Source organism: Euprymna scolopes, chromosome 36, assembly GCF_053919585.1.
Source record: "Euprymna scolopes isolate OS-2025 chromosome 36, ASM5391958v1, whole genome shotgun sequence".
Lineage (NCBI taxonomy): Eukaryota > Metazoa > Mollusca > Cephalopoda > Sepiida > Sepiolidae > Euprymna > Euprymna scolopes.
The window spans coordinates 35,301,336-35,327,085 of NC_136517.1; the positions used below are offsets into that span (position 1 = coordinate 35,301,336).

At 34.4% G+C, this 25,750-nt stretch overlaps 1 protein-coding gene and 1 long non-coding RNA gene across 6 annotated transcripts in view; one reads left to right on the forward strand and one right to left on the reverse strand.

Moving 5' to 3' along the window:
- The window catches only part of LOC145260408 (rho family-interacting cell polarization regulator 2-like), a 589,420-nt gene that overhangs the window by 169,662 nt on the left and 394,008 nt on the right, over window positions 1-25,750 (reverse strand). The window lies entirely within an intron of this gene.
- Window positions 271-19,447, forward strand: LOC145260406 (uncharacterized). 2 transcript variants are annotated; one of them, XR_013864285.1, is made up of 3 exons: window positions 271-552; window positions 17,158-17,261; window positions 18,652-19,447. It is a non-coding gene; the product is annotated as an uncharacterized LOC145260406 (long non-coding RNA). The 2 variants fall into 2 exon arrangements; XR_013864286.1 differs by lacking the exon at window positions 17,158-17,261 and having other exon boundaries at window positions 18,652-19,326.

Genomic DNA, 25,750 nt, shown 5'->3' on the forward strand with positions numbered 1-25,750 from the left:
GGATTAGGAGACCAAGAAATCAGGAGTAGAAGATGTAGGAGCAGGAGACAAAGTAGAAAAAGGGGAGAAAAAAAGAAAAAGGGGATAAAGAATAAAAGGGGGGAAGAACAAGGGAAAAGACAACAAAGAATGAGGAGATAAAAACGATGGAGAAGGAATCGACAAAGATGAAGCAGATAAAAAAAGGATAAGAGGAAAAAAAGAAAACGGGAATAAAAAAGAAATAATGGGAATTTGAATGGATTTGATGAGAAAAGGAAAAAGGATGAGGAACCAATTTTTTATTTTTTTTTTATTTATTTTTTTTTTGAGAATAAGATGCAAAACATTGCCATGGCAACTATATTGACTCATTTCTTCTTATTGCTGTTATTGTTATGGAGTGAATACTACAAGAATATCAGGAGATATTTAACTGTGGATGGGAAAGGGCATCTTAAGGAACATGACATGCAGGAATATGTCAACAACGATCTTTATCGGAATTTCTGGAAGAAGTGGGAGGGCATCATTTTCCCAATGGATACAGTCCCATCTATGGAATCGGCTATGGTAAAAGTTATAATTCTTATCAAATATGTTGCAACCATTTATACAATAATACTGTTGGGAATCGTATGATTCCACAAATGGTCCTAAACTTTTGGTAAAATAGTAAATTATGTGAGAAATTGTGTTTCAGCATTAGTTGATAAAAAAAAAAAAATTAAAAAAGAAAAAAAGGAAAAGTGGATTTCTTAAACGATTATGTAACAAAAAACATTCTGATGCTGCTTTGATTTGGTTGTTTTTACGGCATATCAACCCTCTTTGGGTCATTTAATGCTGAATCCAGTAATTTTGGGAAACAGTTTTTATGCTTTATGTTCTTTATATCTTCAAATATTTATTCATCGTGTTTGGTTTGGTTGTTTTGTTTTATGGCATATCAACCATTTTAGAGTTATTTCATGTCGAATGCAGTAATTTTGGAAAAGCTTTATACTTCAAGTTATTTATATCTTTAAATATTTTTACATGGTGTTTGGTTGCCTATTTTTTTTTTTTTTTTTCATTTTATGTAAGGCAAATGTTTTTGCTTTTAACTTTGCAGAACATGATTTAATTTTGTAAAAAAAAAAAAAAAAAAGAAAAAAAATCACATAAATATTTGGTGCATTTTAGGTGAGAAAGACAATATCTTCAGACAGCCTGATCTGGTAGTACCTTGGATTCTGCTTAAGGAAAAACATTGAAAAAAAATTAATAAAATCCGAATCTAAATAATGAACAGCGGGAGAGATGAAGAGGGGAGTCGATGACGAAAAAAAACATCATATACTTTAAGGCATAGAATAACCCTAACCCACTTAAAAAATAATCAAAATTACAGGAGCATATTGAGAGTGAATCGGGGGGGGGGGGGAGCTGAAAACAAATATTTTGATCCTACGTAATAAAATACGCAAAGTTCACAACTTGAAGCACGAGAAACATTAATTTAAAATAAAGATTTCACTTTGTTGCAAACATAAAAAATCTTTCATTATTGATTGAGATTGTCGGACTGACTTCCTCATCTTGGTTGTTGTTGTCACAACGTTTCGGCCGTTTTACCCTCCGGCCTTCGTCAGGTAAACAGTTTGTTAGGAGTCTCGAACCCAACCCTTTATTATTATATCGGGGGTACCATGTTCGGACTCCAACTAGGCTTTGGGACATAGTTGCTGATTCTCTGTTTTTCAATGTTACTTTTTCACTGCCTTCGTTCAGGATGTGCTGAGTTCAATCCTGAACGAAGGCAGTGAAAAAGTAACATTGAAAAACAGAGAATCAGCAACTATGTCCCAAAGCCTAGCTGGAGTCCGAACACGGTACCCCCGTAATAATAATAAAGGGTTGGGTTCGAGACTCCTAACAAACCGTTCACCTGACGAAGGCCGGAGGGCAAAACGGCCGAAACGTTGTGACAACAACAACCAAGATGAGGAAGTCAGTCCGACAATCTCAATCAATGAAAACAACTCATCTCAAAAATACAGACAATTACTATCTTTCATTATGTTATTAATTTCGTTATGTTATTGAACTTTTTAGATGAGGATTGATTTGCGTATTATTTGGATTCATCAGACTACTATTCTCATCTTGAGTGATATTTTCACAATGCTCCAAATCGATGTAACCTTCGACCTTCTTCAGGCATGTATTGTCAATAGTGTAGAGAAAGCTTGTTGCAGAGTTCAACAAGATACACTTGAATAAAGTCAGGGGTTACATTGATCACAGCATTGTGAAAATGACACTCAAAATGAGAATGGCTGTCTGAAGAATCTAAATAATACAAACCTTTCAAATTTCAGAAAATTGTCACTTAGAACTGACTGTTAGTCAACACCTTTATCCGTTGTGTCAAGGGTCCATGTGAACATATTTCTTACACAATGTATAAAGGTTCAATCTTTACTACATGGGATAATAACTAAGAATACCATAATTCATAAATTAAGTTCTATCATACATCGCCTGATGGAATGAGAACAATCTACCCTTAAATTCTGCATAGGTTCCAGAGATTGATAAAAAAAAAAAAAAAAAAAAAAAGAAGGGATTAAGTTTATTTTATTTATTTTTTTTTTTTACGGTGGTCACCACCTATCAAGGCCTGGAAGCCACTCAGGGAGAATCGACTAGACAAGGTTGGAGGTTACACCGACCGAAATATGAACAGCTTTTTGGCTAGGAACAAAATTTAATATCTCTTTATGCTATACTTAGTAATCTTTTCTGTCCTGTCAGTGAGAGAGAAATCCTTCTAGACTGAGGCAGTTTTAATCTTTGTTCCAACTCAGAGTACCCTTTTTGGGGATGCTGTATTTTACTCCACATTAAAAAAAACTGACCTTATGTCTAACTTTGCCCTCGTGAGGAGACAAGTAAATAGAAACAACCAAGAAGAGGAGCTGCAACAATAAAAAAATACAAACGAAAAAAATATACTTCGAAAATAGTTTTACACATCCAGAGGTCGATCCAGCTCATCAACCTATGCAGATCGGTCTATTTAAATGCAGGTGGACAAAAAAAAATGCATTGATTTTAAAACCTTTGCTGTTTTGTAATCATGTTAACTTGTGTTTCTGCACATTCCACAGCACAACTCGTGGCTGTCTGCCCATTGTCTGCATCCGAATTTGAGTTTAACACTGGCCTTAGTATTAATCATGTGATCTTGGTCAGGGCCGTAACAATATTTTGTAAAATTACAATGATATTCGGTTTCTCTACCGTACGGCAAACTTGCAATCAGACCTACAGTCACTTCCATCGGAACCCAAAAGTGCAGATTGATCTACTTAAATTCCTGAATGGACCCAGAGTCTGGCAGTAACAAAAATTCTCTTTTGTTTGAATAATATGAGAGAGAGAGAGAGAGAGAGGTAGATGGATAGATATATAGACAGACAGACAGACAGACAGGTAGGTAGACAGGTAGGTAGACAGACAGGCAGGTAGGTAGGTAGATAGACAGGCAGGTAGACAGACAGACAGACAGGTAGGTAGGTAGACAGACAAGTAGGTAGACAGACAGGTAGGTAGACAGACAGACAGAACGGTAGGTAGACAGACAGACAAGATTGGTGCAAAAATGTTATATATATATATATATATATATATATATATATATATATATATATAGTTGAACGTCAAAAACATTTTTGCACCAACCTAATAGATAGACAGACAGGCAGTTAGATGGGCCAATAGACATCACTGTCATTTATGGTAGGTCACACAGCCAGCCTACTGTAAAATGATGGGCTGTTTTATCACTGGGCATAAAAAAATTTACAGAACTAGTTTATTATTTAGAGTGGACATTAATTCTGTAGCATTTTAAGTGTTCTTATTTTTCAGCATGAACACCCATTTTAAAAAGCTATTTTTTTTATTAAGAGCCCAGCGAATTTCTTGGGTGGTCTCTTGTAACAAAATATTTTCCCATTGCAGGTTTGCCATCTGTAGTATCGTATCCATGCAACCCTACTAAGCATGCACCACTGTGTTTGCTTACAGTCATATCCACTCACAATGTTCTGTCAACTCTTGGAATGATGCTGGAACCATTTGATTCAGTGCTTGCCATTTCATTGAATCATTCAGTAATATGTAGAAGGGATACTCCCTGCATCAATAATACTCCGATCCTCACCCTCCTCCATATCTACCTAGTCATGATTTGTGCACAGTAGAATGAATCATGATTCAGAGTTGACGAAACATAAACTAATGGCAGATTTGAACTCGGTATATTGATCTCATAGTCAATACTGACATCCATTACGCTAATCTCATTTCTATCATATTTAAACAAGTGTATTTAATGTTATCAATAAAATTTATTGAATGAAAACCAAATAAATAACACAGCAACTGAGTTGATCCGTGATTCAAAATGTCTGAGTCACCTTTTTTCATTAAAATAAAGTCAATTGATTCATACGGATTCTGTTGAAACAAGGAAGACAAAGCTCAAGTGTTGTTGAAAGTCAGATAGAATTTTAAAAATATATATTGTTTGCTTGTGGATGTGTGTTTGTGTGTGTTTGCAGGTATGTATATGTTTGGGTTTGTATAGGTATGTATGTGTATGCATATGTGTGTATGCATGTGTGTTTGCGCATGCATGTGTGCATGTTTGCGCATGCATGCATGTGTGTGCATGTTTGTGCATGTGTGTGTTTGCGCATGCATGTGTGTGTGTTTGTGCATGCATGTGTGTTTGCGCATGCATGTGCGTGTGTGTTTGTGCATGCATGTGCGTGTGTTTGTGCATGCATGTGCGTGTGTGTTTGCGCATGCATGTGCGTGTGTGTTTGCACATGCATGTGTGTGTGTGTGTGTTTGCGTATGCATGTGTGTGTGTTTGTATGCGCTAATGGATTTTCATTTGCGTGTGTGAGTGTTTTTGTGGATATGTGTGTTTGCATGTGGTTGTGCATATGTGTTTCTTGTGTCAACATAACTTTTATAAATACACATTGAACTATTTTTTATTTACTAACAATCCAACATTTATTGGAATCAAAAATGCAACAAAATTAAATTTAAAAAATAAGATTAAAAAAAAAACATTTTTTTAATCTTTGTTCACCCCAAACAAGGGATATTGCCACTTGTATGTAAGGTTCTACTATTATGGATTATGTGGGAAGTTGTGCAGCAAGATATTTGTTCGCATTACATTTAAACTTCTAGATGTTAGTACAATAAGGAAAGTAAGAAACAGGGAGGGAATTCCAAAGTGAACAAACACCCCATAATTTTATTATACAATATTTCTTCAAACTGAAACATAATTATCAAAGTATACTTACGCAGATAGGTATGAAAAATCTTTATTAAAGTTTGTGCCTATTTCCATTTTATGGAGGCCAGGCGCGAACGCGGACCCCACAATTTTATTATACCATCCCTATTTAAGTTAAAACATTCTTATCAAAGTATTCTTATGTACATCTATATCAAAAACACTTGTAAACGTTTTTTTTTTAAATTTTTTATTTCCATTCTTTGTGGACCAGGCGCGTACGCAGACCCCACAATTTTAATGAACCACCGTTCTGCCAGATCAAACATACCCATTCCTGTGTCTCGATACACCTATCATTATATGTAATCAGTTTTTTAAAATAGTCAACCATATAGGAGCCTATTCGTGACCAGACACACACACAGCTTTATTTTATATATATATATATATATATATATATATATATAAATGGCAAAAAGTCTATATTCCAAATTTCAAGATATCCATCTTACCGTTTATTTCTTTCAGCATGTTAAAATATTCAATTTTTGACAGCACCTGTTTCATAGTGCCGAATCATTCATGTAATTATTATGTAAATTTTGGAATTATCAATATACTAGCCTGGGTGCCCGGCGTTGCCCGGATGTTTGAATGTGTGTGTTGAGCAAAAAAAAAAAAAAAAAAAAAAAAAAAAACATGAAGTGGTTGTAGGCAGGCAGGCTCGAACCTGTACCGCGAAAGAGGAAAAGAACATGAAAAAAAAAAAAAAAACGTGAGGACTTTGTTTTTGAACTCTTGCTAACATTACATATATATTTTTATTTTCATGGTTTAGATAATGTATATTTTATTGAGATAAATTACTTATTAAATATCAGACATAATTTACATATGTAAAAAATTAACTAAATATTAACCTTCAACTATTATGGCAACCAGTTTCTGTTGGAAGCATTTTGATGGCAATCTCAAGAATAAGAATACAGCTGCCTGCAAGTTATATCAAACCATCACATCAAAAGGTGGCAAAACAGCAAAAACTTTTACAATTAATAATACGTTAAACAAATAATAATTTAATAGGCTTATTGCAAAACTTCGTCATTATTGGCACAACGTTTCGGTCACTGGACCCCCACAATCCTCTCCGGGTGTTGAATACAGGATTCCTTTTTTTTCTATTAAGGAAAAAAGGGGTTAGCTCTGCATTGCAAGAATTCAAACCAATGCAGAGCTAATAATCTTTTCCTTAGTAGCAAAAAAGACACATTTAACACCTGAAGAAGGTCGCAGGGTGAAGCAACCGAAATGTGCCAATAACACCCAAGATGAGAATAATTGTCCGATTAATCAAAATAATACAAACATTCACATGTCATCTCAAAAGTTCAGAATTGCGTTACAGTATTTCATCAAAAAGTACTTCACTGCAAAATAATTTTCGATATATTTACAAAAGTAAAACGAAAATCTAATGGTCTGTTGCTGAAATCAGCAGCATTTCATGAACTTCAGACATTTACAGATAGTTTGACGAGTCATTAGCTTTCAAATGACTCACCAGTGCACATGCAGGTGCAAGAATAAGTGAAGAATTGTACAATGTTCTGGATGAGTATAAAATTTTCAATAAAGTTGTCTTCGTCTTGCGAGATTCAGGAACATATATGGTGGCTGGTGTCAGAGAATGTGGTTTAGAATAACTATCATACATTGTAACTCAGGCTGTGAAGACCACCATTACATCAAACAGAAATACAGTTTCTCACTTTAATCGCTTTCTATTAGCAAATTAACTGAAATACAGCCTCAGCTTAAATTGGAAAAACAAACTCATTCAAGATGTGACCACATGGTGGAATTCAACATATACTGAAAATAAATTAAGAACAACGGAAAGCCTTTGTAATGTGTGCTGTTCATAAAATTCCTACCATAACAACTTACCAATGGAGACTCGTTTGAAAAAAGATCCAGTTTCCGAGTCCATTTGAAGAAATCACCAAAGATGCAAGTCACAGAACATCAACCATATCAATGATAATACATACAAATTTAGCTCTGATGTTATTTCTCTCAAAAACTATTCAATCTAATTCTAGTATTGCTGACTTCAGTGGAATCCTTCTTACCATTGTTGAACAATTCAGGTTATCAATGGAAAGATTTCATCCTATCTAAATGAAAAAAATTAGTGTATGTCTACTTTCCTAGATCCATGGTTCAAATTTTAATTTTAAAAAATTGGCATAGAAAACATTTACAATTGGATTCTACATCTACTTTCCACTCATGATAATGAAGCAGAATCGTTAGGATACACTACCCTACTGAGGGTCAAGATGCATGAAATAAATTACAACAAGTCTACTTCGAAACCAACTGATAAAAAAAATAACCAGAAAAATGTCACAAAAGATGCTTTCATCACTCCTAGTAGAAGACAAAAGGAAGTATATTTCTAGTTCAATTTCGGCCTTCATTTTTGGAGTGTGAAAAGTTAACATTGCATCATTTATAATAGCAAAATTGCACTGATGGACAATTTTTAAAGTATCATTAAATAAAACATAATTAAATGACAGTAAATATGAACATTCAATATAATTCTACATATGATTATTATGCTTATTTTTTTAATTTTTTTTTTTTTTTTTAATAATTCCAGTTGCAACTTCCTTCATAAATTGAAAAAAAAATTCTAATATGTTCAATTTTGGTGACAGAAACAAAGTACCAAATGTCATAAATATATACTAATTTCAAAATCATATACCACGAAACTATTAAAAGACCTGGAATTTTGCATGCCTAATCAATACATATTGTAGAATGCTATATCCAAATGTCAGTACATTATGTACTTCCAAAATAGTATCCTCAAGAAAATGCGATAATTTTATGTAGTGTTTTTCACTTTGCTTATCATGGCGATGTAATTAAGTAAACATCAACATCAATTTGGCAGATGCTCGTCTGAACTCCAATCTCTGGTCCCCCCTCGCCAATCTTTCACGAAAAACACCCGTTTAGCTGAATCCACTGTGAAAAATTTCCCCCACTCTGTATCTGTGTCTAAATCAAAACGCGGATCCCATGAGCAGAGCTTCTTTCTTAGAACTGCACGCCTGTGGAACTCTGTTCCGTCTGCCTGCTTCCCTCCGGACTACAACTTGGATGTCTTCAAGTCCAATGTTAACAAATTCCTAATGAACCGCCCCCTTAAGTAAACACTTCAGCAAATCTCCTCACTAACGTAATGTACTTGCAATAACCCTTATCCCTGAGTGGCTTCCGGGCCTTGATAAGTGGTGATCACTGTGTAAAAAAAAAAAAAATAAAAATAAAAATTTAATTTTAATAAAAGAGAGAGCTGCATATTATCAATGATAGTTCTTTACACAATTGGTTTTTTTCGATTCTGTTGAATTCTTCACTTGGCACTGATCACATTCGTCTATTTGAGGTGGTTCCCTCAACCCCTTCCCCAGTCAAACACATACTAAGAAAACAAAAAAACAAACTTCAGTTGCCCTTCAATGGTTGTGGCACAAATTACTTGTTTTGTATTGCTTCTTAAATTGTTAGGTGAAAGCACAGCTAATTAGAAAAACACCGTCTCCTCCACATGTTAAGAAATGGGTTTCCAAAAATTTCTCTGCATTAGTACTATATATATTTTTTTAATTGTTTTAACATCTTTATTTTATTCTTGTATTGGCTTTGTTCAAATTAACGCTGTGATTATTTACAAATGATTTATTTCCGGTTTGTGCGGACAGTTCTGCTTTACGTTGAATGCCCAGAAAAAAAAGAATCCCTTCTGATTAATGTTTACCGGTTTTAAAATAAGCAAATGAACTTGGCTGTTTTTCAGAATGACAGAATATTTTTAATCTGATAAACATTAATCAGAAAGGACTTTTTTTTTTGTGGCATATATGTGAAACAGAATGATTCACACAAATCGGAATTTTTTTAAGAGATTCGTTCATTTTTTTTTTTTTTTTTTTATACGAGAATTTGCAATGCTATAAAATTCCTACCTTAAGAACTTACTATTGGGGACGTATTCAAAAATTGTCCAGTTACTGAGTCCATTTGAAGAAATCACCAAAGAAGCAAGTCACAGAACTTCAACCATATAGATGATATTACCTACAATTTTAACTTTGAGATTATTTCTTTCAAAAGATGTCCAATATTTCTAACTGATATTTCTAATTTTAGTGGAATCGTGTCAATAATTTTCCCCCCTCATTATCTGTGCCTAAACCAAAACGTGGATTCAATGAACAAAGCTTCTTTCTTAGAACTGCACACCTGTGGAACTTTCTTCCGCTTGCCTGTTTCCTACCTGACTACAACTTGGATGTCTTCAAGTCCAACATAAACAAATTCCTGATGAACAGCCCCTTTAAGTAAGACACTTTATCAAATCTCCAATCTAATGATTGCTACGACACTATCCTATTGATTACTGTACACGCAATAACCCTTATCCCTGAGTGGCTTCCGGGCCTTGATAAGTGGTGACCTCCATGTAAAAAAAACACACACACACTGTTGAACAATTCAATGAATCAATGGAAACAAGATTTTCATCTTATCTAAATGATAAAAACTTGTGTGTATCTACTTTCGTAGATCCATGATTTAAATTTCAAAAGAACGACATAAAAAACACTAAGAATAAAATTCTACATCTACTTTCTATTGATGATGACGAAACAGAATCAGCAGGATACACTTGTTCAAGCTCTGTTGAGGGTCAAGAAGATCAAAGTGAAAGTAAAACTGTATCTCTTTCAAACCTCTTTGATGAATTAGCTTCAAATAAGCCTACAGCAACTACAATAGAAATACAAGAATCACAATCCAAACTCACAAGGAGTAAATCCCTTATGCTTATGTACACAAAACAACTTGACGATTATGTAGCTTTACCACTACTCACAAGAGGTGATGATCCATTTCAGTGGTAAAAGAATACACAGGAGACCTTACCACTGCTGAGTAAACAGGCTTTAAAATATTTGAGCACACTATCTTCATCTGTGGAGAGTAAGAGTCTCTTTTCTACAGGTGGTAATTTGTATGAACCTATGAGGAACAGGCTGTATCCGGAGAGTAGAGAAATTAATGTTTCTACATTACAACTTGAAAGTATTCAACTTTAAATACTGAAGAGACAATGAGAGGAGACAGGCAGCAAGAGTAGAAGAGGAAGTTGTGCAGCAGCAGGTGCAGAACTTTAGCTTATAGTTATTCACTTAAAGAATCACAATTTGTATTTTGTAGTTGGTTTGTAATTTCTTTTTTTCTTATATCGTTGTTCAATTACATTCATTTAAGAATTGAAAATTGTACTTTATATTTTGTAAATTTAGTTAACAAAAGCAAAAATCCATAATATTGGCCGGACACTTAAATGCTAAGTTAAATTAGCAGTTACTATCCTGATGTGTCAAAGTTATCTGATGAGTCACTTGGCAGTGATGAAATTATTTCAATTTAATAGGAAAGAGAAAAGTAATTAATTGGCCGAATGATCGAAAAATTAGCAAAGTGGCCGATTAGGCCAACTATCGATTACTTGCCGATTAATCGGTACACCCCTTATATATATATATAACGAAATAATTGAATTACGAAATTAAATCTACCAATATGCATTTCGGTTTCTTCAAAAACAAATAAACCATTTAAATCTTGTGTTAATAGTTAAAAAAAAAAAAAAAAATTCTGTGATGTTCTGAAAATATTCAAACAGGCTTTTAGATTCATTGTTGTTGAGGTCCCCAACTTCCAGAAAGATTTCTACTCTAATAGTTTCTTTCCTCGAACAGCTAGACTTTGGAATGTTCATCTTGCTACCTGCTTCCCCGATTGTACTGATATGCAGAAGTTTAAATGTAACGTAAACCAACATCTTGTTAATCTTTTCTATTTGTTAATCATTTCCAAAATAGTAGCCCTTACATCCAAGAGATTACGTGTTAGGGGTGAACATGAGTAAAAAAAATAGTAAATCCTCATGCATTAAAAGATCCAAAATTTTGGAACCCATTCATTTAATTTGCTTATTCCATATTAATACAATACGTTAAATTTAAAAAAACAAAAAAAAAAAAACAAAGAAACCGAGACATGTGCATTCGAGTATTATGTTTTTGTTTTTTTTTTGTTTTCTTTTAAAACAATTCACTTCTTATGAGTAAAAAAAATACTCGAGCTAAGATTGAAACCAAAACTTAAAGACAGTGAGTCAAGTACGATGTCTGAATACTCTATATACCAAATTTAAGGTCTGTAGATAGAAAAAATCGTTAAGGATATAGGTTGAGAATTGTCCTCACACACACACACACACACACACACACACACACACACACACACTCTCACTTTTATAGATATATAGATTGTTTGATATAGTTGAAAGAGACCGAACGAGTTTCACAAATTCTTCGCCAAATTATCAACCATAGAAACTAAGTAGAGAATTCCGATATCAGCATCCTGTTTTGAAACGAAACAGGATCCGTGTGAAAATTCCAAAATAAATAAGTAAAAACATAAAAAATATTTTTAAAAAAAGTGACTCATGAGAAGTTCTCGAGTCATTTGCATGGCGCAGAAGTTTTTCAACATATGGAAACAACAAACAACGCCCCGAAATCGACATCTCACTTAGACAGCTAACAATCTCGAGCTAAGCAAATTGGTGACGATAAAAACGTAATAAATAAAGTTCACTATGCAGAAGTTAGCAAGTAAAACGCATGCCTTTTTCTAGCTCTCGAATTAAACCATTTCAACCGGTGAAGGGAAGCAAATAGCAAGTCAGATAACCACCTTAGACTGCTACCTAAAATGAATTCAGAAAGAAATCCTCCATTCTATCATAAAAAAAAATAAATGGTAGATGTTTTGTTTTCTTTAAATGATAATTTGTATAAGAAAAATTAAATTACAAACGCAATTCTATGAATTTATATAAATACTGTAGTAATATATCTAGATAAATAGCAAGTGCGAACGGTAATCTCCAAAAATACCGTTAGGGCTTACAACATGGCCGCCAGAAGAGTCACGTGATCCGGTAGGTGTATCAGAATTTTAGGCGGAATTTTTGACACCCCCAACAAAAAACTACGAATAATATATAAAACTCGTAATTCCTGTTTTTAAAGTGGGTTGTCAATTTTCTTTATGAAATATACTTCCAAAATAAACTATTACAGACGTTTAAAACATAATAGAAGTATTATTTTTTATTTTTTAGAAACAATGTTTACAAAATGTCTACGAACGTGCGTAGACATTTTGTAAACATTGTTTTTAAAAAATAAAAAATAATACTTCTATTATGTTTTAAACGACTGTAATAGTTTATTTTGGAAGTATATTTCATAAAGAAAATTGACAACCCACTTTAAAAACAGAAATTACGAGTTTTATATATTTTATTCGCAGTTTTTTGTTGGGGGTGTCAAAAATTCCGCCTAAAATTCTGATACACCTACCGGATCACGTGACACTTCTGGCGGCCATGTTGTAAGCCCTAACGGTATTTTTGGAGATTACCGTGCGAACACTGATAGAACATCACTTTTGACGGAGGGTGTAAACCAGATTGACTATAGTTCAAACTCATTACATAATACCGACTTATGTTAAACATTTGGTTATATTCACAAAATTTCGCCCGTTCCATTTTGTATTTTGATCAAGTTCGGAAGCCTATAACTTTCGATCTGAACTCCATATTTAATCCATTAGAGTAAATAATGTGGAAAGTCTAATCTCGGGGTTCGCGGCAATTTAATACTGGTGAAGTCCACCTTCATATAGGTACATCGAGAGCAGAAATACAAAAAAAAAAAAAAAAAGTCAATTAGGATAAAACAATAGATATTTCAAATGTTTATTGCTGCTTTGTACGGTTCTAAATGCTAGCCATCAGTGAAGGAAGCAGAGAATTTGAACCAGTACCAATTATTTTGTGTGTTGTGTATATATATATATATATATATATATATATATGTGTGTGTGTGTGTGTGTGTGTGTGTGTGTGTTTTATTTTTTATTACCGTATCTTTCTGTTAAGTTACATTATTGTTTCAGCAACCCGGCTGTTTTTCTGTAAAAGTCTGAGGAAGCTACAGACGGCCAAAAAACGGCCGGGTAGCTTAAACAATAATGTAACTTAAACAGAAAGATACGGTAATAAAAAATAAAACGCATATTTACTCTACAACAGTATTGAGCATTTTCTTCAGTTTTTATTAATTACCATTTCTACTAAACTATATATATATATATATATATATATATATATATATATATATATATATATAGATTCACACACACACACACACACATACACTAGATGTACCTGGCATTGCCCAGTATTAAATGTAACGTTACATTTCTATTAAAAAATGACGTAACTGGAAAGAAACTTTTTTTCTAAACAGTTCGCTTCTTCTAAGTAAAAAAATAAATAAATAAATAAAAATACTCAAGCTGAGATCGAAACCAAAACCTAAAGACAGGAACTCCAGTACGATAACCATTAGCCCAACTGATCACAATCTTCAAAATGTGTTTTCAAACCTTCTTATATTTAACCTAATGTGAACGATTAGCACATGTATAGTCGTGAAACGGTTAGCAAGCAGATAAAAATCCGCCAGCCTCCACATACCAATATTTTCAATTTTGACCCCTTAGCAGCCCTTTTTTTTCTGGATGAAATCGAATCAAAAAATATTCCACATGTCTGAATACCCTATATACGAAATTTCCAGTCAGTAGATCAAAAATTTGTTGAAGTATATAGGTTAAGAAGTGTCCTTACACATGCACACATTTTCACTTTTATAGATATGTAGATAAAGCTCCAAAGCCATACAGTACTAAATGCTGTATATAGGAAATATTTGTGTGTGTGTATATGTGTATTGGGGTGGAGAGGGCTCCCGTAAGCCGTGGTGAAGGCAACCTTTCTAGGAGAAGCAAATCTCTGATTTAAAAAACCATAAAGCGGAAGACCATTACCCGCATTAAGCTGGTCTGCAGTTTAATTTGTTGCTGGCTATCTTGCTCTTGCTTGTTGCTGGATCTCAACATTTTAAACCGAGAGAGAGACTTAGCTGTCGTACAAAGCTAAGACTCTGTAACATCATATTTGTATAGATACTCCCTCAGGCATTTGGGCTCATGGATTTTAAATGTCTGAGGGAGTGGCACTCGTCTGACAAGACGTTGCAATCATCATATAGGAAAAACGAGTTACATATATTAATATGTTTCCAAAACTCCTCTATGTGGAGTGTGGGCCGGAGGGCACAGTTAAAATCCACTGTTTTTTTTTTTTTTTTTTTTTACATAGGCATCACCACATTATCAAGGCCCAGAGGTCACTCAAGGATAAGGGTTAAAGACAACTTCTGCTGAAAAAAGACAAACTGACTGATGTTGAGGCTCTGCTCACCTTTGTACTCACTGCACATGCCTCTTATCTCTGTGGTGTTCTAGATCAGGGTTTCCCAAAGTGGGCTCCACAGAACCCTGGGGCTCCGTGAGTGAGTTTGAGGAGCTCCAGAAGCTTTTTTCTTAAAGAGGACCGAATGCTTTATATAGAAAAATTAAATGGCTGCAGACAATTATTGATTTTTTTTTTTTTTTTTTTTTTACTGCAAATAGATATGATACATAACTACAGATGTAAAGAATTTCAGGATGGTTCACCTAAAAATAAATAAAAAATGCAACAATCTTTGATCAAAAAAAAAAAAAAATGATTCTAAACACGAAAATATAGTTAAATCACTAACAAGAACAACTAATAAACATATATAAGTTAAAATTTGAAATTAATGTTTTTCATATTCATTTTAGAAATTATCCTGTTAGTGCTCCGTGCAAAAACCTTTGTCCTGCTCAGGAGCTTCATTATGTCCTGAAGTTAGGGAAATCTTGTTCTAGATTGTCCAGACATGGAAGAAAACTTAAGCTCGCAGACAACTGCAGCTGTCAGTGAAGAATCTGATGCTGCTGCCGATCCAGATGAATGCAACGCATTTATAACTTATATGTTGATACCAACATCAGCGCAGAAGTTAATAAGAAACAATGTCAGAGCAATAAAACTTTTCTTGTTTCTTTAACTTTGTTTCTACGTTTACAAGCAATAAGGACACACATTTCATTGTCATAGTTGTCACAATAATCATCATCACATCTATCACCATTGTTGAAATGAACATGATCAGTAATCGTGGAATTTGGATAGATCTAGATCATTTAAGAGGACGGTTGAACAAGAACTTGTCGAAATGAACCCGACATGATAGCTTAGCTTCATTTTCAAACAAATTAGTTCCTAATAGATACGGCTTACAAAGTTTAAAAACTTTGAACCCGTTTTCTGACGTTTTTTTTTTTTTAAGTAGTGATTAGTATGGTACGAGTCTGGAGGCCTTGTACAGCCTCATTCCACTATTTACTGACTTGGAAGCAATGAAGTCAGTATAACATGGAGGTTAAATCAAGCTCCCTATGAGGGAGAGGAGCACTCTGATATGGTACAAAAATAACCAAGAATGGATCCGTCAATATTTCCCAGTAGAAGCGTCTCAGGCAACTGCCAATAATCCCTCTTCTCAAAGGGATTTGCTAATGCCTGAAAGTGTGCACCTTCTATGACCGAGTTAGATTATATCTTATCCCAGCAAAGGTTCTGATTGATGGTCCCTAAGTAGCCAGAATGGAACCAAAACTGACAAGAATGGTAGGACAACTGTCTTGAAATCACATATCCAGTCAGTAATAAACCAAGATATTGAATTTAGTAGCCAGTGCTCAGCTGTGTGACCAGTTGAGCTAGAACTAAATATAGATTGGAAGCCAGAGAATTGGTATATAAGCTGCCTGGCATGTTCTAATGTGCATGTGATTATGAAAAACAAATACCTTCTTTCAGTCTTACAGGCAAATGTTCGAAAAACAACACTGAAACTAGGTCGAGCAGTTAGCTTTCGATTACTTAGCTATTTCTTTTCCTTCTACTAAGAGAGATGTGTTTCCAAAGTGTGTGTGAGAGAGATGCTTTAACCCTTGGCCTACGATGGGTATGAATTTTTTCACATCACATAAAAATCAAGTCTACGGCCTTTGAAAAAAAAAATTTTTTATCAAAAAGCAATGCAAACATTCAAACATAGGTTTCAAGCATGTGTTTTATTCATTGATTAATGCAGTCAGGGCAAAGGAGAATTCCATAGTCCTTGAAGACACCTTTGTTGTTGCAGTTGTTTGTAATAGTAAAAACTAGTTGTTAAAAAATTAACAGCCAGCATAAGGGTTAAAAGAAAGATATTCCAGAGTTTCAACCTACTAATTTCGTCTGTCTTGGCTCTAATATGTGCACTGTCAATGCAACAAAAAACTCAATAACATTTTTAGCGATGTGGCTAACCCAACCAGTGCTTTAGAACAATTTTATTATCAAGTAATAAGTTTGATTTTAATTTTTTTTTTTTTAATTTTCTTCCTTTGAACATCGTTACACTGAGTATAGGGCAGTCAAACCAGCTGCCAACATTCCTCTGCTTTTTATTAAAACCAACCGAGAGCTCTTTTTAGTATCCTCATTGTTCTCTTAAGTGCAATTGTCTGGATCTCTTTTGCACTTGGTTCACCAGGAATATTAGTTAGATAGGACTTCAAGTTCTTCCCCATAAGCCATGTGGCACCTATAATAACAACTGGTATGATTAATATCCCCCTAAGATTCCAGATTCCGTTCATATCATACATGAGACCTTGATATTTGGTCTGTTTCTCCCTTTCAGTTCTGTTCGGACGTCCATCATTAGGGACACTCACTTCAACCAAGGTTGCAACTCTCTGACTTATTCCATATAATTATGCCAGGTTTCACAGCAGCATTTTCAAGGTAGGTGGCTGTAGGGATTATATCTTGTGTGGATGCCTGTGTGCATGCATAATGACAGATTTAGGCCAGAGGATATTCCACTTGTGAGGCCCCCTTCCAAACACCTGGCATCACTAATTAAAAGGAAGAAAATAGAGTAAAGCTGAGGATAACAGGTGTGCAAAAAAAAAAAAATAAATAAATAAATAAAATACTTCACAAAGAACATAAAAAATTATTTAATTACTATAGAGTGGAAAAAAAAAAAAAAAAAAAAAAAATCAGAATTTTAGAGTCACAGATGGACAGTTTCTCCTGAGATTTTGAAACTTTCCGGCTTTGGTTTGCCAAGTAAATTCAACACTGAACATATGTTTGTGCTATGAGGACTGCATAAAGAATAATTTCATGTAAGCAAATATCAAGATTTCTCTCTCTATACTAATATATAAAAGACACTTCGTGTGTGTGTGTGTGAGAGAGAGAGAGAGAGAGAGAGAGAGAGAGAGAGAGAGAGAGAGAGAGAGAGAGAGAGAGTTTCTTATGGACTCCAAAACAGCTGGGCTGATTTTTAAAAAAATTCATACAAATAGAACATAACCCTAGCCTTCTAATATTCTGAACTTTGCTTTACCAGTGGGGCGTCTAACTCTGTAGATAAAGAAATAAGAGCATGATAACATCAACGTACATCAGGAATAAAAGTTAATTATTTTGTTTAAAATAGTTATTTTGCTTTTTTTTCTTTTTTAATTGAAATCGCTCCAGAACAAGGCATGAATCCATGTGATGTAAAGAGTTAAAAGATAAAAACATTTCAAAGGCAAAACTAGCCAATGATACGTGTTAGATGGATAGATTCTCGCCCAGAAAACCGCAATTTTGCCCCCACCCCCTTGTCAGAAACATCGCTTTTGGAATATAAGATCTAAAGGATAAAACTAAACCCAAGGTCCACCTTCTACTCTCCATTTATGATCAAATATACTAAAGAAAATACTTATCGAAATGTTAGACGAATCCAAAAACTGGAAAAAAAAAAAAAGTCAGTACAAATTTTCAGTTTTATGTAATATGACAGCTTGATGGTTTTCAAAAAGAATGTCCTATTGAAACATAACCATGAGAAGCAACATCACGCATAAGCATTTGAAAAACAGACTTTCATGTGTTGAAACCTTTTAAGATAAAGAACCATGTTATGTATGAGCATTTGGAGAGATAGCGCATTGTCCTCAAGTCAATGCAATTTCAATTGAGACAACAGTAACACTCATCAAGAACTTTCGGGGGAAAGTCATCATCAATGTATATTAAATATTGAACTGTGCAGGGTCAGATAAGATCGCATGTTGCTGTGACGTCATATGCAAGAACTAACGGAATCTTTCTTTCTTTTTTTTTTTTGTAGCTTTGAATAACCACCTCCTTACAGCTGCCTCTGATGTGAACATATGAACAATGAATACCAGAGTTTGGAAGAAAGGATACAAAGATCTGAGATCTGAACGATAGAATTTGTTTTATCATTACTGTATTCGAAACATGGGGACAAAAAAGATGACTGCACAGAGAGGATGCAGAGATGACAATACAATATGTATTGCCAATAACATCCACCATTTGTCTGAGTTTCAAAAGACAAATAAAATCAAACAATTATATTATTTCAATTCTTTGGACTAATGTTCTCATCTTGAGTGTTATTTTCACAACGTTTCAGTTGATGTAACTTCTAACCTTCAGGTGTATCTTGTTGAACTCTGAAAATATTTCTATCAAACTCAGGAATCTGAACCGAATTTTGAACAGAGCCCTTTATTTAATAAATGCCATAGAGAATAAAGTACTTTGTGAAATTCGGTTGTAAGTTACATTCTTCTGGAGGTTGAAGGTCCAATTCTAAGCAAGGGTGACACACAAAATACAATTGAGAATTACTTAGGACTTCTACACAGTCATGGCTGATGGAATGAAAGCAACCTACATTCGTGGATTAAACAAATGGTTCCATTCGAAATTCCATTCAGTTTCCTGAATTCGACAAAGATTTTCAGAGTTCAACAAGATACACCTGAAGAAGGTTGGAGGTTACATCAACCAAAATGTTATGAAAATGACACTCAAGCTGAGAACAGTAGTTCGAAGAATCCAAATAAGAATAATCTATTCACATCTCACAAATTTATAAACATGCATTGAAACAATGTTTTATGTTTTTGTTTTGTGCTTTAATATAATAAAACAGAAACATTTAAATAGACACCAAATTCCGAACATATGTATGATATGTTCTATTATACGGTTGTGAGTACTGGACAATCACCAACACCACAAGGAAAAGAACAGAAGCAACTGAAACTGTTCTTTTTTTTTAAACAAAGGAATCACCACTTATGAAGGCCCGGAGACCACTCGAGGATAAGGGTTAATGGGTATATATTAGTCAATGTGATTATAGCGTTTTTAACATAGGCATTTGGATTTTTGTAAGTTGGATTATATGGGGGTACGGTTACTCAAGAACTTGTTTACATTGGACTTGAAGACAATCAAATTGTAGTCACCTGGTTCCTGAGGAGAATTTTGAAGATATCCAGGACAGAAAAGAAAACAAACTAGGAGGTATTAGAAATGGCACAGATAGCTCTCTAATAAGAATAGTACGAAAAAGATGAATGAGATTCATGAGCCATGTCAACATAAAAGCGGAATAGAACAGATTAGTTTGACAGGAAAGATCATGGGTAGAAGAAGCAGAGGATGGCAGCGAGAAACCTACTTCGACAGTGAATACCTGGGCAAGATCAAAAATGATGAGCAACAATAAATCATGAATGCAGAGAGAGAGAGAGAGAGAGAGAGAGAGAGAGAGAGAGAGAGAGAGAGAGAGAGAGACCTAGCCATCAATGCCTGTACCAGGCAGGAGACCAATTGCTGATGATGAATATAATCAATTCCAGATAGTTGTGCACTTTCTTTCCAGAATACTAGCAGTGGTACCCAGCATTTTCTGGGTGTGTCAGGTAAGGAACCCCCTCCAAAAAGGTGGTAGTAGGCAGGCAGGCAGGCTTGAACCCATAACGAAAAGAAGGAAAAGAAGGTGAAAAAAAAAAAAAGTGCGTCTTTGCCAATGTGTCCATGGCAAAACCGGAAGTTGCGAACATCGAAATTAAAGCTACTCAATAGAAAAGAGACGTTGACTTGCAAAAATGTCGGCAGAAAAAGCGACCCCTCCTTGTAGAAAACTGTCCAGTGGAGGGTGAAGAAATTAATTTTTGGGGCCAATTTTCCGATATTTGTCGTCCGAAAGATTGAGCTTCAAGACGATACCGGTTTCGTCACATTCTAATGAGTCTGTCGGAAGTTTTTGTGAGACATACAAACACATACATTTTGACCTTTGTATTTTATATACACAAAAATACATATGTCCTCAAATAGAGTACTACTGCCACATCAAGGGAGGTGGCACTCAGAACATTCTTTCTTGCCTTGACGGAGTTCAAAATCGACTTTAGTGGGGAGGGATGATCTCTTCATTTCTCTTGGGAACTTTTCTCACAAAACAAACGTTTCTAGTTTTTCTCTACTCTATCATTATTTCTATGGAAGATGCTCAAAGATTTAATCTCATGTTTCTCATTATAAAACATTCATAGCAAGAGCCCATCTTTTTACCACAACTGCAAAGAACTTTCCTTTCTCATTCTGTGGGTATAAAAATCAAATAAAATTTCCATGAATAGAGTTTTCTTTTCAAGAACTTCCCATCTATGAGACATGTTCCCATTGAATTGCTTCCCTGCAGGCTACAATATGCTTAAATCCAAAGTCAATAAATGCTGGTCATAAGTAGTTTTATTATTACAAGTTTTATTTACTCCATTACTTATTTTCAATTCTTGCATAATATTCTCCATCATTAAACTGGTGATATATACATCTCATCAGTGCTGGTACTCAAGTGGCTTTGTTAATTTTATAGAATCATTCCTGTCTCCAATCAGGTGGTTTATTTTTGCGGGCGGGGGGGGGGCTCTTAAAGATATGGCTATATATATATGTGTTTTAGTGATAGGACGATTCCAATATTTTTACAGATTCAATTACAGAGACAATTACTGATCCTGTTCTAAATTTTCGATTCCAATACAATAACAGATTCAGATTTTTTTTTTTTAAAAACCTCTAAAAATTTAGTTATATTCTTGATTTTTTTTTTCTTGGGTTATTGTACAAAACACAAACAAACAATTATGTAATATGCGCATATATATATATATATATATATATATATATATATATATATTTATTTGCAAAAGTAAAAATACATTGTGAGGGATGATTTATAGATTTTAGTTTCATTAGTAATTTAAAAACAAAATACAAATATTCATCATTAGAAATAGCAACAGAAAATTAAGTTTTAAACCAACAAAAAATCATTTTTAAAATCGGAAACTAGACAAGTTTTGATTCTGATTTCTTAAAAAGTTAACACTATATTTCTGTCTTTACTATTATATAAAAGGAACTTCATATGTGTGAGGGTGTATGCGAGTTTGTTCTCTATGGACTCAAAATCGGCTGGGCCGATTTTTATGAAATTTCACACGAACATATTGTATGTGTCTGGCAGTTTTTAGATAGGTTTTGTATTGGGATGTCTTCAATAAGTATCGATAATCGAAATAATCCAATGAAAAGAGGAATAGGCAATTTTGACAAAAGTTAACACTTAACAGCCTAACATCACAAGTGCATTTGAGAAGTTTTTATTACTACACAAGCCGAGAGGCCCGACACATAACATGAACAGTAGGTTTTTTGATATGACAGGGGCGCATTGAAAATGAATGTCTATTTAAAGGACAATTGAGCATAATACTTGATTTTTATTTTAAACTTGAATTCAAGCCATTATCACTGCACAACCAGTAAGGCCATGCATATAAAATGAACAGTAGGTAGATCACAATTGAACCATCACACTTGACTTTTGCATTTTAAACTTCAAGCCATCCATATATATGAAAGCGAAAATGTGTGTGTGTATGTACGTATGTTCACTTTTTGTGTATGTCTGCAAAAGGCTTTTTTCCGGCGGCTTCTCGAGGCCGTTGCTCATTCTTTTTATATCATGTGTAAAGCGTAATATCTGCGAGTTAACAATGGGGGTCGCCTGTCTATATAATTTGCCTGACTTTGAAAAGCTAAATATTCCATAATTTTGGATCGCCGCATGTTGATTCAGCTTTTTCGTATAATAAAAGCGAAACTAATTCGGAGCCGGCATCATTGTTCTGCTCGGGATCTGTTTCGGTCACGATCGCCGGGAACGTCCAAAAGCAATCAGCTTCGATCAATGTGGATTTTCTCCTTATATCAGACAATTGCTATTCAATTTGGAAAATCCCCTTTAAATGGGGAGCTGGTCCCCCCCCAATCATCTTGGGGAAGCCAAAACTGCCCCGCATTGAAACAAAGTAAACAAACCCCAAGACTTCCCTGCAGTAAATAAAAAAACTCCCACGTCATTGTAACGCTCCCGCGATGACCTCATTAAGTGGCCACCTGTCAATCAAACCTCTTTGACTTGACTCAATTTTTAATCCTTAACTTAACACGCTTATGAATTCTTCTCTCCTCGTGGCTGAGCTGGTTAGGTGACTGGCTTTTTTCCCCCCTTTCGTTTCCACCTTCGCGTCAAGGCTTCGGGGTTCAATCCTACCTTCCTACTAAAACTTTTTTTTTATTTTACCCAGCCAGCAGTTTTTTTTTTTTTTTTTTTTTTTTTTTAACACACACACCTCCAAACACCCGGGCAACGCCGGGTAACCCCCCCCCCGTTAGTTATATATAAAAAAATGATTATACAAAATCAACAGTAGGTTCACTACAATGTATTGTGAACTAAGTCACTGTGAGAGGCTTGTGAAGCTTCCTCCCGGTGCACTGCGATAAGTCCCCAACTAGCGTAAGCAAGCAATTGATTCAATTGAAAAGAATAGGCAATTTCATCGATTTTGATGACAAAAATATTGGGAGTGTGAAACATTTGTTGATCGTCATTCAATCCTGGCCAAGATCAAGTCTCCCTGCTAGTATATATATATATATATATATATATATATATATATATATATATATATATATATATATATATATATATATAACAATACAATTAGAGATGCGAGTGATTCTATAAAATTAGAGTGTCATGTATTAAAAGTAAAATAAATTAGACAAAAATGTAAAAATGCGGACGAACTTAAAGGTGCATCTTGTAAAATTGGATTTGGAACTTGAAGGTCAGGAAACGCAGAGAGCGCGATAGTTCTCCCCCTCCCCACATACACGCACCCTTTCATTCCTAAAATAGACTAAAGAGATTCCAGGGTTTCTCTAATGTGCCCAGCAGCTAAGTACAGTCATATTAACTCTAACCCAGACACTACTGTCCCTGTGATGATGTCCAACTTTAAAAATGAGTCACATCATTGGAATTGGGGAAGGAGGATGAGGAGGAGTGGGGTATATATTTTAAGATGGATATTAGATTTGTGAAAAGAAGCCGGAAAGGTGCTGACAGGTGGCAGAATAATAGAATGATCACTACAGTTGAGGAGGTTTGGATCTTGGAGGAGGAGGGGGAGGGGTTATACACCAATGCAACTTCATTGAAATTTCATGTCTGAGGATGAAAGCCATAGAAAATAAATTTAAAAACAAACAATAATGAAGATAACATGCAGGGGAAATAACTAATCATAGAATTCTGTTAATGGCTTTTTAAATCTTCCTTTTTTTGGGAGGGTGGAGTCCCCAACAAAAGGAGGGTGGACCTGTAAATTCACCCTTGTCTGTTCGTCCGCACTTTTCTCAATAACTACGCTTGGATTTTTTCTTAAACATGATATGAGTAAAAAAAAAAATAACAGAACGGATTTTCTGGGAAAACTGCGGTTGCTCCCCCCCCCCCCCCGGGGTGCATTTCGGGTTAAAATGGCTAAAATTGACACTTTTGTGCTTATTAAAAAAAAAAAAATTGATGCCTTGAATTTTTATAAAATTTTCTGAAAAGTTGGATTTTTAGGATTAATAAAAACACTTCATTTTGGGGACTATTTTACCATATTTGTCCAAAATTTTCTGTGTATGTCTATTTAGCAGTTTTGCATGATGCTGAACTCAAATTTAAATATGTTAAGGCCTTGGGGACTTTTGGGGTTAAATGGGGATGGACTTATTTTCTTTTTTTGCATGGTGCAGAACTCAATTTTATATATGTTAATGCCTAAAACTGCACCATTTATTCATTTCCACCACGATTTGACATCCCATTGGAGGGGGGGGATGCTGAACTTAGTCATTTTTTTATGCCTCGTTCACTGTGCTTTACTTTGTTTTTCTATATCTACAGAGAAAATGATTTTATACATACTAAACCCTCTTAGTCTTGCCGGTTTATATATATATATATATATATATATATATATATATACCTAGCGTTGCTCGGTATCAAATGTAACGTTAAATTCTTAAAAAAAACGAAAGAAACATGTGCATGCAAATTTGTTTTTTCTAAACTTCTTGTAAGTAAAGACAACATACTCGAGCTGATATAGAAACCAAAACCTACAGACAGCGAGTCAAGTATGATAACCATAAAGCCAGCTTCATACGATCTTTAAAAGTGTTTTCAAACCTACTTATTCTTAACATAATGTAAACGATTCACGCATGTGCAGTCATGAAACAGTTGACAAACATAAAAATTAGATAACCCCCAAGTACCATTTTTTGCAATTTTGACCATTTAGTAGACCTTTTTTTCTGGATGAAAACCAATTAAAAAGTTTTCCACATGTCTGATTATCCTATATACCAAATTTCAAGTCTACAGATCAAAAATTCGTTGAGTATGTAGGTTCAGAAGTGTTCACACACACACACACACACACATTCTCTCATACACACAGATATATTAGTATAAATTCCTTGATTTATACAAATATTATTTGCTATATATGTGTGTATTTTTCAGTTGTGATCTCATTCAAAATCCAGTTTCCTCAAGCAATTATAGCTCATAAGACTAATAGCTACATTGGTTATACAACCACTATCCTATTTTGACACCTCACCATGCATCACACTTTCTCAGCATCTACAACGTATCTGCCTCTTCACCAATTTGAGACAGGTTCTAGGTAATAACTAGGTCTGTGACAACAGCATAATCTTTTCATTGTTTTGACTTTCGAGTATATATCCGACACAGTTAATCAACCAAGAACCACATCACTTTATATAAAAGCATATAAGATATCAACAGATACACACTTGAAAGTCAAAACAATAAGAATATGCTGTTGTCCTAGCCTTAGTGATAACACTAAAAATAATCCATTTGGAAACCAATTTTAAATATTTTTAAATATTCAAAGCTATTCAAATAAAAACTTAATGGCCCACAAATAATATTGTGTACGAGATCAGTAATA